Source organism: Coenobita brevimanus, chromosome 49 (genome assembly GCF_032717465.1).
Source record: "Coenobita brevimanus isolate Jiangsu-jjx chromosome 49, ASM3271746v2, whole genome shotgun sequence".
Lineage (NCBI taxonomy): Eukaryota > Metazoa > Arthropoda > Malacostraca > Decapoda > Coenobitidae > Coenobita > Coenobita brevimanus.
In genome coordinates, this window is record NC_137002.1 from 5,189,258 (window position 1) to 5,206,540 (window position 17,283).

General features: G+C 36.5%; 1 protein-coding gene across 1 annotated transcript in view; it reads left to right on the plus strand.

The window, feature by feature from the left end:
- Rilpl (Rab interacting lysosomal protein like) overlaps positions 1 to 17,283 on the plus strand; it is a 156,527-nt gene that overhangs the window by 129,887 nt on the left and 9,357 nt on the right. The gene's annotated exons all lie outside the window — the stretch shown is intronic.

Consider the following 17,283-nt stretch of genomic DNA (forward strand, 5'->3'; position numbering starts at 1 on the left):
GGCCATCCAAAATCACTTCCTCAGGCCCTTTGAAATTACTTCATTCCAAGGGTCCCGGGCAATGAAAAGTGTCTCAAGCTGTCTAAGATTGCAGTTTTCAAAATGTGTCCTGGCCCATCAGTGATACACCTTGGAGCAATCGGGACATTATGATACGTCTTGAGCAATCAGGTCATTATGATACGTCTTGTAGAAATTAAGACATTTCTTTCTTATTGTGTCCTTCCATAAATAATTGGTTTCCTGGGACCATCCATTACTGCTTAAGCATAACACTGTCCATTTGTCTTCAGGATATAAGTTTACCCAACAGTGTCCTGGGCAATACGTGGTTTTCTTCGGAACCAGATGGGATGACTATATTCCAACCATAATCATGGTGTATATTGGATCTACCACTGACCTTCATACAAACTGTGAATCCTATCTTGGATCACCTTGCTCACTGTCCGGGGATCATACGAGATAGGTTTATATGAGGTGTGTGATACACATCAGTTATGGTGTGTAATGCAACCACCAAAGACAATACAATTTGAGGGTCTACTGTACAATATGTACTGTATTCTTTAAGGTCCTGGGATTATCTAAAGATTTTTATCCTTGTCCTGGGTTTGTCCTGGTGTGCAACACCAAAATTACAACTTAGACCACGTCCCAGGCATCTACATTGTGTCTTATATAACCTGTGATGAATATTTACCGTATCATTCATACAGCCCCAAACCCACATTATATACAGGTATATCTAATGGACTACAAATCCTAAATAACCAATAATTCATCATCATCGACAAGTATAGTTAACTGTAAAAAATGCATACCTAAATTCCTCCTCAGAGACAGTACTTGAACAAAAGAAATTCAAAATTTCACAAAAGAATATCTAGCAACTGTTCAGTTAATAAATGAACCGTATAAACTTTACAAGAGGTGTGGTAAAATGGCATATCAAAAATATTGCCATAAAAAAAGTGCAGCTACAACTACGGTATATTCTTGTAGGAGTCGACATGCCATAGGTTATTTTAAGATGAATTCAACAACAATGCATTTAAAGATCCATATGCCAAAAGATGTTGCATTACCAAACTCCATTTTAATGGACTTGGCAGTTACTCTACGCCATAAGTATGATGTAGTTGATAATATTTTTCTACTAGGAGTGGATGACAATAATCCATTTCATACCATTATGAAAATTCTTATAAGCAACAGACAACGAAGAATAAGAATGCTGAATATATTTATAAGTATCTGAAATCAGACTACAATGCTGTATAAGTCTTTAATCAGTGATAATTACCTGGAAGGCTAGCAGAAGATAGTATTTACCAATCATTCCATGAATGATTACAAGCCAGAGGTACTGTCACTAATAAAGGTCCTTGTAGATCTGCATGTGTGTGGGTGAATTTAATCTCACACATGACTAGTCTGGCCACATGACATCATACAACACACATAGGCCTATGCAAGTTCTGTGTGTGTGTGTGTGTGTGTGTGTGCGCGCACACGTGCGTGCATCTGTGCGTGTATGCACTTGTGTGCATGTTCATTATCACAACACCATACAGTTTTGGTATCTAGAAATGAGGGGATTGGATTCATCTGCACTCACACAAACTCACGTGAACTTTTACGAGTGACAGTACATTTTAATTCTAAGTGAAATTAGGAGTCCGGTGCATCATGTTCTTTTAAAGTTTCTTGTTCTTTCACAAATCCATGAGAGGCTAAAAGGTGCCAGCCTAAACTTATATAATTGCTTGTTGTGCCTTCCAATGCAAGGGTAGGTTGTAAACACACCACCATATTCAAGTTCTAGGCTTTAAAACCACTGCATGATTTAAAAGTTGTCATACAGTACTTTAGTCTTTATTAATCTCTTCACTATGATAATGTCTTTTTATTTTTATTCTGATATCCCTAGACAATTTTTATTCAGCTGAAAAGAAACTTTTCAAACTGGAAGTTGTGGTTGTTGCTGTTGTGACTAAAGGCTCATCTGGCCATGAACCCAGTGGACTGTGGGCTGATGATGACCATCTCCTGCAGTTCACCATCCTTCAATCAGGGGAAAGGGAGGGAATTGAGGGAAGTTTTATCAGTGCCACTGCGTAAAGGCATCCCTCCCCACCACTTGTGAAGAGGTAAATGGAAGCTGCATCTAATCCCTCAGTTCTAAAAGTCTCTTCTGAGCTGAATAAAAATGTTTAGCGACAGTGAATATAAAATGAAAAATACATCACCAAATTGAAGGAGTTAAAACAAGACATCACACTGCATCTGCCTAAAATCTGAATGTGTGGGTCACATTTAGGTAGCATAGAAGGCTTTGTGGCACCTCTTCCTTAGTGATAAATTATGGATATCACACCTCGCCATTCTCTTGTTCATTATTTAAATCATTTTGACATCAACACTGCACCTACTGTATACCATACAAGAGGATTGAGGTGTAATGAGCAGAATAAATTACACCTCATCATTCTCATGTATGTTATTTTTATTGTTTTAATATCAACACAGGCTGTATTAATAACAGACAAGAGGATACTGGTACTGAGGTGTAATAAGCAGAATAAATCAATAGGGAAAAGGTGCTAAGACACCTCCAAAGCCGCAAGAGACTTCAGCCCTGCATTTTTGAGATTGCAGACAGGATGTGATATAGTATTCTCATCGTGCCTTACTGTACAATTTGTAAAAACAAAAAACACATACGTGCCAAGCATTTTTTTGTTGTTGTGAGTGCTCTATTTTTTAATGTACTATTTTTTTTTTTTTTTTTTTTTTTAACGGTGTTTTACATTAGTGTTACTATATTTAACTCTTACTTTTTTTTTAACAAATGCTAATACTAGTCCTTAAGTCAATAAGTCTTAACGCAATATTGACTAAAACCGTCCGAGTTGTTTGCTGTAAATTGGAAAGAGGTGAGGCAGGGTGAGGCAGAGGAAAGCAGGGAGAGATTGAGAGGAAGGGTGAAGTAGGGTGAAATTAATAGTTGAAGAATGAGGAAAAGCGGGAGTTTAGAGGGGAAGAGGTTAGGCACAGTGAAGCAAAGCAGAATTAAAACATGGAGAGAAGGACAAGATGAGGCAGAGAGATATAAAGTGAAGGACAGAGGGACTGCATATGGTTAGAAAGATGTGGACCAAAACATGACAGCTACATTATTTAGGCTGAGTAGGCCACAGTTATAGTCATGTACAAAAAGAAGTAACATACAGCTATTGAAACAGTTGGGAAAAGCCTTCAGTCAATCGGTGCTGGATGATGGAGTTTGTAGAGAGGAAAAATACAGGGTAGAACAATGTGAACAAGGAATGGAGGGCATGTGTGGCTTGGGAGGTACACAATACTTATCTTTACCTTCTGCACCTGGCAAGTACACCTACCTCCTCAAAACCAACAGTCAATGCAAATTCTCCAGGGAGTGAACAGACGGGATGAAGAATATATCTGCATCAAAGTTTATGGGAGCAGGCAGCCAAAAAAAAAAAAAAAAGAAAAAAAAAAGAAAAATGATGCAAAACCAAAGTACACTCTAATCTTCTCCCATATCTAGTTGTGATGTACAAAATGAGTGCAGACTAACATTAGTATAGTGAACTTGTACAGTGTAGCCTGGCGGGGGTGTGAATTGCTTTATAATAGGGCAGTTGCTTTTTGGTGGTTCAGTGGTTCAGTGTAATTTTGTAAAAAAAAAAAATCAGGATTAGGTCTGTATAATTTGTAAGTATTTTAAATGATAGCTACCTTCAAGGTCAGTTAATGAGAGTTACAGATCCTGCAGAAACTGTCCAACAACTATAGATCTGTCTGTCTTTGTAGTAGTTTATGGCTCATACCATTAAATACTCTTCAAACTACCTCCTGCATCTTCAGTAAAGCTTGCCTGAATGATGCAGCATGCATAACACATTAAAAATTATTACTGCCTCTTGAACTTAAATTTTACAAAGTACATTTATATAATGTATAACTCAAAGCAACTTTGTCGGCATAGTTCTGTTCCATTAAGTAGATAGATACACCTGATACTTTTGATTACAGCATGTGCGCACACACACACACACACACTTTCATACATATCCACACCTAGTCATAAATTGAATCTGACATAATTACTGTACTGCGTCACACTGTGTAAAACCATGCAGTTCACTGTTCTCTCCTACAGGGCATAGGTAGTAGCTAGCGTCATGTACTGTATTCCCCGATACAATATAGAGTGAAGTATAATAAAGTAGAGCCCTCCCTCCCTCACTGCTCTCCCCTCTCCCTCACCTCCACCACCTGCCTCACCACACCATCTGCCTCCCCGTAATGCTAGATGTTGTGAAGCTCCAATCCTGTGCTCGGTGCACACGATCAAAAAAAGGTATCGCAGGGAAGAGGTTCAATATCTTGAATAATTGGTATAACTTATGATGTCCCAAGATGATTAATATATCATCTTCATGTGCGTGTGATAAGAATCCGAAGAAATGTCACCAGCATGCAATATGTGTATGTACGGCATCCTCAAGAAAGTAGGCCTATCAATGAGGGACAGAATCCTGTGACAGGTGGCAACAGCCAATATATATGCTGTCAAGCTGTTCTGTGGGAAATGTGTACCGATACTTTTTTGATCGAGTGTACCCACTCCCAAAAATGCTCAGTACCTGTTTACATTGGGGTTGCGATTTCTTTCTGTCGCAAGCCATATTTTAGAACTATATAGTATTCTCTTTTATACAAGGGGTCTTTCACAGCCAAATAAAATCTTCCGGCAGTGACGTCACTGTACTGAAAGCGTTAATGGTTATAAGTCAACCATTCATCAACCTAGATACTCCTGCAACACAATACTGTTTGAAGTTGGTTTACTAGGCTGAGGCCTAGTATACAGCTGCCTACACATAGCTTGTTATAAATATGCCTCTTGAAAGCAAGCCATTACTGAGATATGTTTTGCTCTGGTGAGTTTTTCAGGCAACTGACATAAATCCCTCAAGTTACTTGAAACATCTTGCTGGAAACAGTGTCTCAATAAAGGGTTCATTTTATAAGGCATTTTTGTAATAATAATGTTGGTAATTTTTGCAGAAAAGCTGAAAATCTTCATTTTTAAGCCTAACAACTCAAGTAAGCAAATACATGCGTACCTTATTCACCAAACAAAGAATTTATTATTATTGGTCGAGCTGAAGACCGACCAGTTTAGCCAGAGTTCTACAACATGGCTCACTGCCCCATGTAAGAGTGACCGGGTGACGCTTAGAGTTGGCCAGAAGACTCCTGGATGTGTATAGTCACCAAGAGACATGACAGAATTTGTTGGTGAGTCTGTAAGTACACCAAGACTTGACAGAGTAATATATTACAGTCTAACAGTATTTATTAAGGGTTCTTCTGGCCAAATCTGAGAGGATGTAGCTGGATGGAGCACTGTGTAGTAGTGTGTGTACATTTGTGAGACCTTGTTAGTTTTTAGTAACAAACATTTATTTTAATTATCAGGCACTTGAGATTTAACTGATAAACATGCCAAATCCATTTTTTTTTTTTTTAATACTTGTGGTCAAAATTTGTAGACCTTATTTTTGCTGTAACTCAATGCTATCATAATTCAATTCTCTGTTTATATATATATATATACAGTATATATATATATATATATATATATATATATATATATATATATATATATATTAAACAGGATGGTTACTCAGTTAAATAAAAAATATAGTCTGCAGATTTTAACCATGGATTTAGTATAGTAGTCATTTTAGTCCCAGGTGTTTCATATATTTTAATTCCTTAGCTACACTAACTTTGTGATACTTCAGTAATGCAGTCAGCTTTGAGAGGAGTGCTAAAGTTGTGTCTCAAGAAACACACAAATCCCGGTGCTCAAATATAGACATTAAGGAACAAAGAAGACAAACCATAAATGCAGTAAGTCCTTGATATATGTTGCCACTTATTTTTTTTTTATTTTTTTTTTTTTTGTCTTTTTTCTTGAAGCACAAGAAAAAAAGTACTGTACTGACTATTAAAGTTCCACTGCCACTAGTAATGCTGACTTGTCAATTTCACCCAATTTACACTAATAGTTGAATGAAAAAAAATTGTGGTATTATGAACTATACCCGACATATAACATGGACCTTCTGTTCTGTATCTAAGACTAATGAAAAAAGATTGTGAAATTGCCAAACTAGCTTTAAGGCAATACCGAGTTCCTTTATTTTATTTATTTATTTATATTTTTTAGAACAATTTTAAACTTTATCACTCCTACCTGAACTGAGCAACCTGCCTGCCATTGCCTAACAAGGTCTTGCATAATTATATTTTCTAACAGATATTTTTCTTAAATTTTTATATATACAAGTATATAGATGCAGTATATTCAAGCCTAAAGTAATCCCCACATAGGATAACAGTGACTGTGATTCATGTGAGAATTACTTCATGTGCAATACAACTAGTGTTTTTTTATTTCACGTGAAATACATTTTTTTTTTTTTTTTTTTTTTTTTTATCATACAAAGGTTGTTTGTTGTTGTTGTGGCTGTACCTGGTGAGTGAAAGCAATACAATGCATGAATATTACCAAATGTAGTTTGTTTATCTCCTCACCATCCTCCCTTCCCCTCCCTCCATCCCCTTGATAATAAATAAAAGCTGCATTTTCATCAGTGTAGAAGGCTAACTTACACCTCTTCCTTACCAGTCAATTTCTGCATATGGCATGTTAAGCCAGTCAGCCAAGGGATGTTTGATAAAATCTGTTCTTGCTGTCCCTAGAAAACTACATTCAACTAAGGATGACTTTCCGAATTGAAGAGTTAGATATAGTTTTTATTAACCCTTCATTATTTGGGACTTTTCTTTGAGTATATTTGTCTAGCTGTCACAAGAATAAAGGACATCCTTAGACTGAACATGTTAATAATCTCCTGTGTGTTATCTATGCATTATTAGTCCACAAAAAATAAATTAAAAAAAAGGCAAGTATTATATGAGAATATTATGGTATGGAAGAGATGTTAGAAAGTCTCATTAGCTGATGGAATACAACTTGTAGTTTGCTTACCTCCACACTGCCCACCAATCTCCTCCATATACACCCTGCAGGCCCCACCACACTGCGCTAAATACTCCTTGACCTTGAATCAGCTCTTAGCATATCTTTAGTGCTGCTGTTGCAACTGAGTGCTCCCTGGCTAGACACCTGTAATGTATGGATGAACTTCAGCACTTCTTAGTACATCATACTGGTTATGAGGTCCCCATACTCTCAAAATGAAATCAGATATTTTAAGAGCTATTGGCTCTGTACATACTAGCAGCAATATACATTTAAAGTTTAATAAAAAGAGGTACATTATTACTGTAGAGTAAAATTTATGGCTTGCTCCTATCATCTATAAATTTATTATTCAGCCTTTGAGTGATGACTGTTTACCTCATCTAAAAATCAACTGAGAATACCAAAAGTAAAATTCTCAAAGGATGCAGTGTACTGTAAAGGCTAAACCTGGACATAAACATTAAAGGATAACCAGTACAAAAATAGAAGTTTCAAAGAGCAAGCTCTTTTAATATTTAGTGCAGTGTAACATGGGCATCACTATTACATTGCTCTGAGTTTAGAAATCTAAAAGGGCAACCAGTACCCATTCTGATGGAGCGTTACACTCAATGATGAAAAAAAGTGACATTACCTGACCCTAACATTCCTCCTCTACCAGGACGGCACCTTGCTTACCAAAAACAGTATCAAAGTGTGACGTCATAATTGGTCTCGAGTTCTCTTTATATTCTCCAGCCTTTACCTTTTAATATAATTTGTCTCTTTTCAGAAACCAGTTTACTGCCTTCACAAACCATTTTTTTTTAATGTTTACCTAGAAACAGAGACATGAAAAATAACCACATTAACACACTGGTATACCATAATAAATGTGAGAAGACTAACCATCACAAAATTTAAATAATTATGTCATATTTTCCCATTACTAAGAGATTCTCTGAAGTCCCCTACCTAGGAAAAACTGCCTTCATATTTCCTGTCACAACGAGTCATATGTTCAACTGGGTATTAGGTTGCACACTATTCTTTCCACTACATGCAGCATCCAACTCCTTCTCTCTCTGAGGTCTAAAAACAGTGAAGGCTAATGTGCAAAAGTATGAAAACAATCATACTTGTCCAGTGACTTGGCCCATACATCCACACATTCACCATTTAAGTCTGAAATTCTCAGTTTTGCCTCACAGACATTTTCTTCTAGTTTCAGTGTCTCTATAGATTTAAAACCCTCACATCTAAACTACTCCAGGTCTAAATTCCTGGTAATAAAATCCTAGTGTAATATTTGAACATCCAAACTCCTATACACCTTCTAATGTCCCAGTCCCTAATTTAAGATCTGTGCCTGAAACCATTCAATACAATTACGTCTTTCTACCTCCACCTTGCTATCTCCAAATGATTTATTTGGCTTAGAGGAGTGTATCTGAACTGGAAGGGTTAGATACAGCTTTTACTTATTACTTTACTACTAAGGGGCTCTCTTAGCTGAATAAACCACCTGACAGAAGCAAGAAACTCCAGATATGTTAACTTGCTGAAGGTGATTACAATCTTTTCATTGCAGCATTTAGTATTATATAATTTCTGTAAAATATGTGTTTGCAGCATTAGTTCATAGTTCCCACGGATATGTATATCTAGGGTGTCCAACAAAACACATAGGTTAAACCCTTCACTACAAGAAATCCTTCTTGAGATAAATGCAGCCATTTTAGTAGTTTGAAAAAATACACACTGTTGTACTGAAGGGTTTACTGGAGATTATTCCTAACCCTTTCACTATAAAAGGTCTTTCCCAAGCTGAAGGAAATTGGTGATAGCAACACTAAAATCAATAAAAAGATATTCTTGTAGTGATGGGGTTTAGCTTGTTAGTGATGAACTGTAGCCACTTAGCTCGTGATACTTAGGACAGTAATTAGTCTGCAGTACCAGTGTGTTGTAGTTATATTGATGTACTGTGCTATGGTATCAGTATTCCTAAGTACATGCACAGGTAGTTCAGTTATTTTGTTGGCACTTGCAAGTGCATAGAAAATTATCTGGCAATTACATAAAAGTCGTCCTCCCATATATATGGTAGTTTGAGTGACTGATGTGGCTATATTGTGTGTTTGGAAGGGAGACTTTTGTCTACCTCACCCAGACCTGCTGTCCTGCCAAGTACTTGCAACTGTTGGCAAATTAATTCGCCACCTGTACAATCACGAAAGTATGTTTCTCCTATTACTCCACTGCCTGTACCACAGTACCTACTGAGAAAAGCTTAGTGTATTTACCTACCTATAAATGATTCTCTTTGATACAGCTTACACATAAGTGAAGAAATTACCAGATAAGCTTTAGCAATTTCCCCATGATGGCATATTTTTCATTTTATTATGCCCACCTTCAACTGATTTTATTCAACTTAGGAGAAAATTTCAGGAGGAGGTTGGATACAGCATCACTAACCCCTTCAGGCTAACAGATCTTTCTTAAGTTAAATAATTAACTGGTGATGTGGCAAGAATAAAATGAAAATGATGTCCTCGAGTTGACAAGTTAAGCATGAAGTATATGTGGTGGAATACTAGGAAAACCTACATGCCTAACTTTACACTGTTGCTGTAGTATAATGCAAACATCATATACTAGGGTTGGTATTCTCAACACTTAAGGATGCTCCCTAGTGCCATTTTCTTAGTGATTTACTTTTCTATTGCACTTTGCTGTTCCTGTGTGAGTTGACCACGTCTTTTTACGATGAACACAGAAGGCATGAATAACATAGAAGGGATTTATAGAGTAACAGTACTGTACAGAATATGCAAAAATAAAGTGGTAAGGAAAAGGTACTAGGGAAGCTCCTCAACCAACAAGAACATGACCCAAGGGCACAGATGTACAGTATAATGAGTTACTGCAAGAACTGAAAACATGATCACAGACACCAACACAACACCACAGACAGGACAGGTACAGTAAATGAGGCTAGTGTGCTAAAAAGGTGGTAGGAGTGACTTTACATGTAAATAGCAGTGCTGTCATGATCAAAATTGCACCAACACTTCCATGTCATCAGTGAGACTGAATGTGCTACAAAAAGATTTACATTAGCTATTAATATGAAGCACATAAAAAAAAAAAAAGAGTATGAGAGGGAAAGATCACTGATATTCAAGACTGGAATGAGGAATATGGAAGGTAGGACACAGTGCTGGTAGGAAACTGCTGGCAAACTTTTGCTTGTTGATAGTACATACAGTCCTCGTCATAAGGCAGTGATGTGATATAAATTATCTGAACATTTTCCATAATTACAGTAAGCAGCTTTATAGGTTGCAATTGAACTCTAACAGGCAACTTTTCTGTACATTACTGTAAACTTACCACAAAAAAAAAGAAAAAGAAAAAAGGTGACTTATAGCGAGGACTTATTGCAGAAATATGGCATAAGCTGCAGAAGTATTTATAGGTCCCAAGGACTGTTCATCTGGTAATCATAAGGGTTTGTGAATTATCCATAGCACCATAACTTTACTGCTGTGTAGGAGAATGAAGGTAAAATTCCTAGTTCTGTAAGTCTGAACTGCAATAGGGAAGTTGAGAGCTCCAGAAACAGCTATAGTGGCTTCATCTTGTTCTGGTGAGTATGTTCGTGCTAGTCTTTAGTACATGTATTTCACACAGGTACTGTACCAGAAATATTTAACAAACTTACTTGTGCCAGACTTCCCAGCTGCTCAAGTGGTAACTACAGATAACACTTTCAACATTCTCAAGATTCCCTAAGTATCAAGATATTGTACAGAAATTTATCAGTACCTTTTCATTACAAGCCTGACACACTAAATATCTAGTGAGGACAAGAACTGGATTGATAAAACATATTAATCATCACAGTATCGATGGTGTTTATGAAAAACCCATCTAATAACCTCAGTACAACTCTCTTAATATAAAACTATAAATCACGTTAAAACAAAACAGACATCATCATGTTCAAGGGGTTACATATCCAGTCAGACCTCAAAATACACTACTGTACAAACTCTCAAGTCCAAAATTCTTGGGTACAAAAACTTTACAGAAAATAGAATATCTTGGAAAGTACCAACATAATGATATCCATGAGAAAATCATATAAATATTAGCCTACAGTATCTTGAACAGTAAATGCAATGGAGTACCTTGTAATATAATACAGGTGTATCATTTGCTATTATACTTGGCAAGAAATAAATTTAGTTGTCAAATACTGTATCCACTGACTGTGTGAGGACAGATGATGTTAGCACCACCCTACTGGATAAAAAAAGTATCTTGGAAAATGGAGGATTTTGGTAATCGGACATTTGGATTCGGGAGGCTGTACTGTACTAACATCTATCACTGTTTCAGGACCATATCAAAACATCATCTTTGCAGGGCCACTTCATATTTTCTGTCTTTAACCTTTTCATTTTATACAGGACAGGAAATAACTGTATTCAAAAACTGAGTTCAATTCTGTAGTGTAAATATACTCTTCATTCAGGTCTTATCTGACTCTCTCTGGTAAATATAACACTTTAATTACAAAAAAATGTAGATTCTTGTAAAAGTCAAGGGTCAGACTTCAATCCTTATTAATTTATATACTGTACTTTACAGTTCATTTTACATTATTATCCAGTGATGGGCATTAATAGAAGTAGCTGTGCAGAACACGAAACTGCTACACCTCACACTGGCACATCACACACTATACACTTACTAGATTCAGTACTGCCCCATCACACACACAAACATATCTCACTCATACCACATACTGCAACTGTTTTCTACTTTATGAATTAATTTCTAGCACTCTGTATATATGATACCTCCCTCTTTCTTAATACAAATATAATATAGATACACTCTACAGTACCTTACTTCCTTCACTATGAGGATGTCATTTACAGTAAATTCATGCCACCTCCAGACAATTTTATTCAGCTTAGGAGATATGTATGGTAGTGAAGAAGTTAGAAACAAACTCCAGTAACCTCTTCTGCTGCAAGAGGTCACCCCTTGGCTGAATACAATTGTGGTAAAGTAGCAAGAATTAAATACGTAAGGTATCTTTGTTTTGAAGGGATTATATGCAAATCAGTCATTACCAGTTATTCCTTAATTTACCCATGGACAGTTATGGTCAACAGTTTCTTTACAGTCTTAAAACTGTGATAAAACCTGATGAAACCCGGACATCAACACTCTTTGGATCAGCTCATAATTATTTTATGGAGCAGTCACTGGCACGATCCAGAACCTGCAATAGCATCAGAAATTGCTGAATGTTGCTTGCCATGCCATACCTTGATGATATGCCAGCTAGCTTTGATTTACAGTTGCCATTCAGATGCACAGCAGGAAAAAATTAGCAGCAGAATTTGAATTACACCAACCAGAAACTTCAGGAAACAAACAACATCTCATTTGGGCTTTTTTTTTTTTTTCTCCTTTTAAGGCTGAAGTTTGCCTAAGGAGGAAAAAAATTACCGTTCTGGTGTGTCTCATCACAAAAGCATTAGCAGTAATAAGTAATAAAGACAGACTGACTTCTCGAGCCTAAAATCTGAGATGTGAAGGAACCATTGGCCAAGACTGACCCAAATATTCTCTTCACTCCACAATCAATTTTATCTTTAGTATTGCTGACTTCATTAACTTAATCTGTCATGATTCAAGTAGCATTATCAGCCAAGTGGAGATCTGAGGAACTTCGAGGCTATGTGTTGCTGGAGTCTCCTGGTAAGACTGACGTCTTGTACATAACAGTTCCTGTAGCTGACTTATTTGCTAATTTTGCCGGATATATTTCGACATTTGCTGGTTAACGGCTGCCTGAGCTACAATACAGAAAATTATTTATTTATTAATTTAATGCTAGGCCACATGCTACAGACTGATACTAATAGGACAGGCTGTACAAAGTAATACTACAAATGGATCTGTTGACAATAATCTGTTTGCTTCAACCATCTTATAAGTTTCTCATTTGGCACTTTAATCTTTCCAAAAACTCAGTGATGGATGAGGAACTATGCAAATTGGGCAATATGCTTGGCTACCTAAAAGCAAAATAAATATTATGTACAGTGCAGTCCTATGGTAATCAAAGGACTTGATAACAAATTGCATTTTTTTTTTTTTTTTTTTTTTTTTAACCACCATCATCTTGACCATGTTCCCAACATTATACACATGGCAGGCAGGATCCAGAGACAAGAAGAATGAAAATATAAATGTAGATCAACCATTACTGTTTGGCAAAAATGACTCACATTTCTATTTCCTCATCACTTTGCCCTGGACTCTTGAATCCATAAAAATCTATCATTCCTTGACTGATATATATATTTTTTATAATGCCAATTTACAATGCGGACATAAGGTGCGACAGCAGGAGGTGTTTGCCAAATTAAGATTTAAACACAGTACTGTACTTGTAAGATGTCCACATGGCCTGTGATTCAGGCTCTGTACCCACTAAGTTCTTCAGATGATGAATGTAAAAATTTGCTCAAATATGTTAAATCACTGATCCTATTCCTGGCTAAGGATTAAGACCACAGTGAATTGGACACAGTGTCTATAGCCTGTATCTAGCTTGGACAATGGCATTTACAATAACGGGCCCTTGTGGCAAAGTCATGCTGTATGAAAATCTAGAACTAACAACCACCAGTTACTAAAATTTGTAAAAGGCATATGATATACTATTAACACTGAATGTCCTCCAGTATAAAGGTACTACACTGTTAATATACAGTACTTCAGTCTGATGCATTTTAAAATTTATTCTTATTACATGTACCTTCAAACCATTTTTATTCAGGTCAGGAGAGATTTTTTTTTTTTCCCACTGAAGAGGGCAAATACAGCCTTCATTTAACTCCTCAGTACAAGGGGTCTCTCCTCAGATGCACAAAATCATCCAGAGGTAGAAGAATATGATACTAACACATCACTGGACTGAAAGGGCTGCTAAACTTCTCACCGACTGTGACTGATTAATTGGTATATAAATGAATGCATAACAGTTACTTAACAAGTTCAGCCCCAGCACAATTCTGTTCAGTCACATACAATATATTACTCCCTCAATAATTAACAAGACTGCATCATCATCCTGCAGTGCAACACATCCAGCATATCTGTAATGCATTAGGTGTTTGTAACAACGGCTCATATTCCTGCTGGTTTAGGTGGTTGTCTAGCACTTCTTTCTTACCATACTGTTTCTGTAAGTGACAAATTAATATTCTCATTTATTCTTTGTATTGTGCTAGAATGGGACATCTGTACCTAGTTATACAAGTATCCCCCAACTTCTTCCCTATCCCTCAAAAAGAAGATGGTGGACCAAGGGAGAAGGGTACCTTCAGCCTACAGTCCACGAGATTCATGATCAGATGAGCCCAGAGCCACAACAACAAAAATACACTTTTAATTTACTCTGTGTCAATACAAAATAGATATGGATTACAAACAAGAGGCTATTAACATGTGATTTGCAGTATAAATCACTAAGATGTGCTAGGAGGCCTTCTATGACCACAAGAATAAGGTCCAATGCCTGAGTTGGTGAATGCAATGTGTAGCCTGTTATGTTTTGTAGCAAGTACTGTAGAGGAGCATGTTAGCATGAGAATGAAATGTAGGCAGGAGACTGTCTCTGTGAGCATGGGTGATGCCATGGGTATGCTGAAAGTAAAGTGATATTAACATTCATGGACAACTATGAGCAGATTTTAAGATCATTCATGGATACTGATGAATGCATTTTAAATCAGTTTCTGGTTATCATGTTATGAAGAAGTTCTAACCCTTTTGCTGCCACTGATGCATCTGGGTATTTTAGTCAGGCTAAATCCACTCTGTTTAAGTAGGGAAAATTAGAATACTGTATTCCAAAGGTCATCAGTACTTAATGCTTCCCTATCCACTAACTACTGTACTAGAATTTCTCTCGGCTATTATTTAATTAAAAAAAAAAAAAAAAAAAAAAAAAAAAAAAAAAATCTTGTGGTAGCGTGAGTAAAATACCCTGATGCATCCATAGACATTAAAAGGGTTGATCTTGGTGTATACAGTGTCATGACAGAACGTCAATTAATATCACTTGTGTACAGAAACCAATAGTCAGTATCCCTCTTCTGTGCTGATAAAGGCAAGGGTCTGTAATGTCCGTCTTTTTCCAGTGACTACCTCATCACATCACTCTGCACTAAAACTCACTCTCATCCTCTTTTGGCATTTGTTTCACCTTAGAAAGAAATCACTCTCACACTCTTTTGATGATCATTCATTTCATTCCAGACTGAACTCACTCTCTCCTCCTTTTGGCATTTGTTTTACTTTACTTCAAACTCGCTCTCACTGAATGAACCGTTCACTGGCCCTGGCTTTGCTTGTTTGGGGGATACTGATTATTGTTTTCATGTGTACAATCATTTCTTAACATCACATATATCAAGGGACAGCCAGAGATCCTCCAAAGAGAGGCATACTTCACTAGTCTTTCTACCATTTATGTTTTCTATATTTTACCTGTATAATTTTTCAATTTTCAGTACTGTAAATATGTACATCTAGCTTAGTTATTGAACCATTTTAGCCAATAACTGGCTTAACCATTGTTATTTCATTATATATAATTATATATATAGTAGTACCAATATTCTAATTTAACCATTACTAGTATTTCTGCCCCCAAATACTAACCAGCTGTTGCCTATAGACCAATGGACCATACTCTTGATTGCCTTGAAGAGTCCCTTACACCTTTTCCTTACTAACTTATTTGCATATTTTGCCCACATATTCTCCGGTATGCTATTTGTAACTTAATACAGACACAGTCTGTATAAATAGCTTACAAGAGAATATTGTCCCCTTCAGCCAGAGGCTAGCTTTTGTATTTTATCATTATTGGAAGCTACCTGAAGTTTATTCAGTTTTGAGGAGTACCCTATGAGCCAAGAAGTTCATAGGGCTTTTATTTACCACTTCCCAGTTAAGAAGTCTCTCCTAAGCTGAATAAAACTCTGGTAGTACTATAGCAAGGACATAAATGAAAAGACGTGCTCTGGTTCAAGGTGTTAATAGACATGCAGACAGCTAAGGAAGTGGTGCTAGGGAGGCAACTTAGCCTTTGAGAATAATAAAGCCCCTAGCATCAAAAACATTGCTTACCCCCCACTGCTGGACCAACCAAAAAATATATTTTTCAATAGTATTAGTAGGCCAATTCAATTCTCCCCTTGCCTCCCCTCCCCCCCTCCAACTTTGATCAGTAGCAGCAACATGTTTTTCATTTGGCAAATTTAGTGTCGTGGGTAGTATCATGACACCACCTGGCTGCCGTGTGTGGCTTCCTGTCTGCTTACCCTGCCTGGCCACCACCATACTCCATCTTTAGTAATCCAGTGTGATAATTTAATACAAATTTAACTATTTTGAGATGAGGGTGTTTGGTTATAGATGGGCAGCCAAACCATAAGGGATTTCAAAAAAACTCTCTGCCAGTATTTACAATGGCTTATAAAAGGTGGTATTGGACTAATATATTATTAGAACTTATAATTACTCCTATCAGAATGAGATATCTCTTCTAAAGTTATTGTATTCACTTGGTGGCAGTAAGAACAGAATGTAAAAGGTGTGCCAGACTAAAAAAAATGAACAGAGACTGCTCTTATTCCCATCATTATGGTAGGTCTCTCCCATTCTGAATAAAACTGCTTGATAGTAGAAAAGATTACAGCAAAACAATATCAGTGTACTCAGAGTCAATTCAGCCTTACTTTTTCAATAAACTCAATACATGTACAAGGCATCCAAAATAAACTAGCCCCAAATAAAGACCCAGGATAGCACCTATAGGGAATAAGAAAAAAATAATAATTAGTAATAAAAAACAGAATTGATGGCAGTGTCAATATATGGTCAATGTTTGAGTAACAGTAACAATATTTAGTAACTCTAATTAATGATACAACCATTTGCTAAAAGTTTGAGTAACATTAAAAATTGGTATAAGTTTGAGTAACATTAAAAATATGCTGCAAAAATCTGAATAATTGTAAAAGCATGTTGTTATTATTCAACAGACAACAGAAATATATCATAAATCGATAACTGTATAAACAAATCACTGGTGGTAGTGTTGG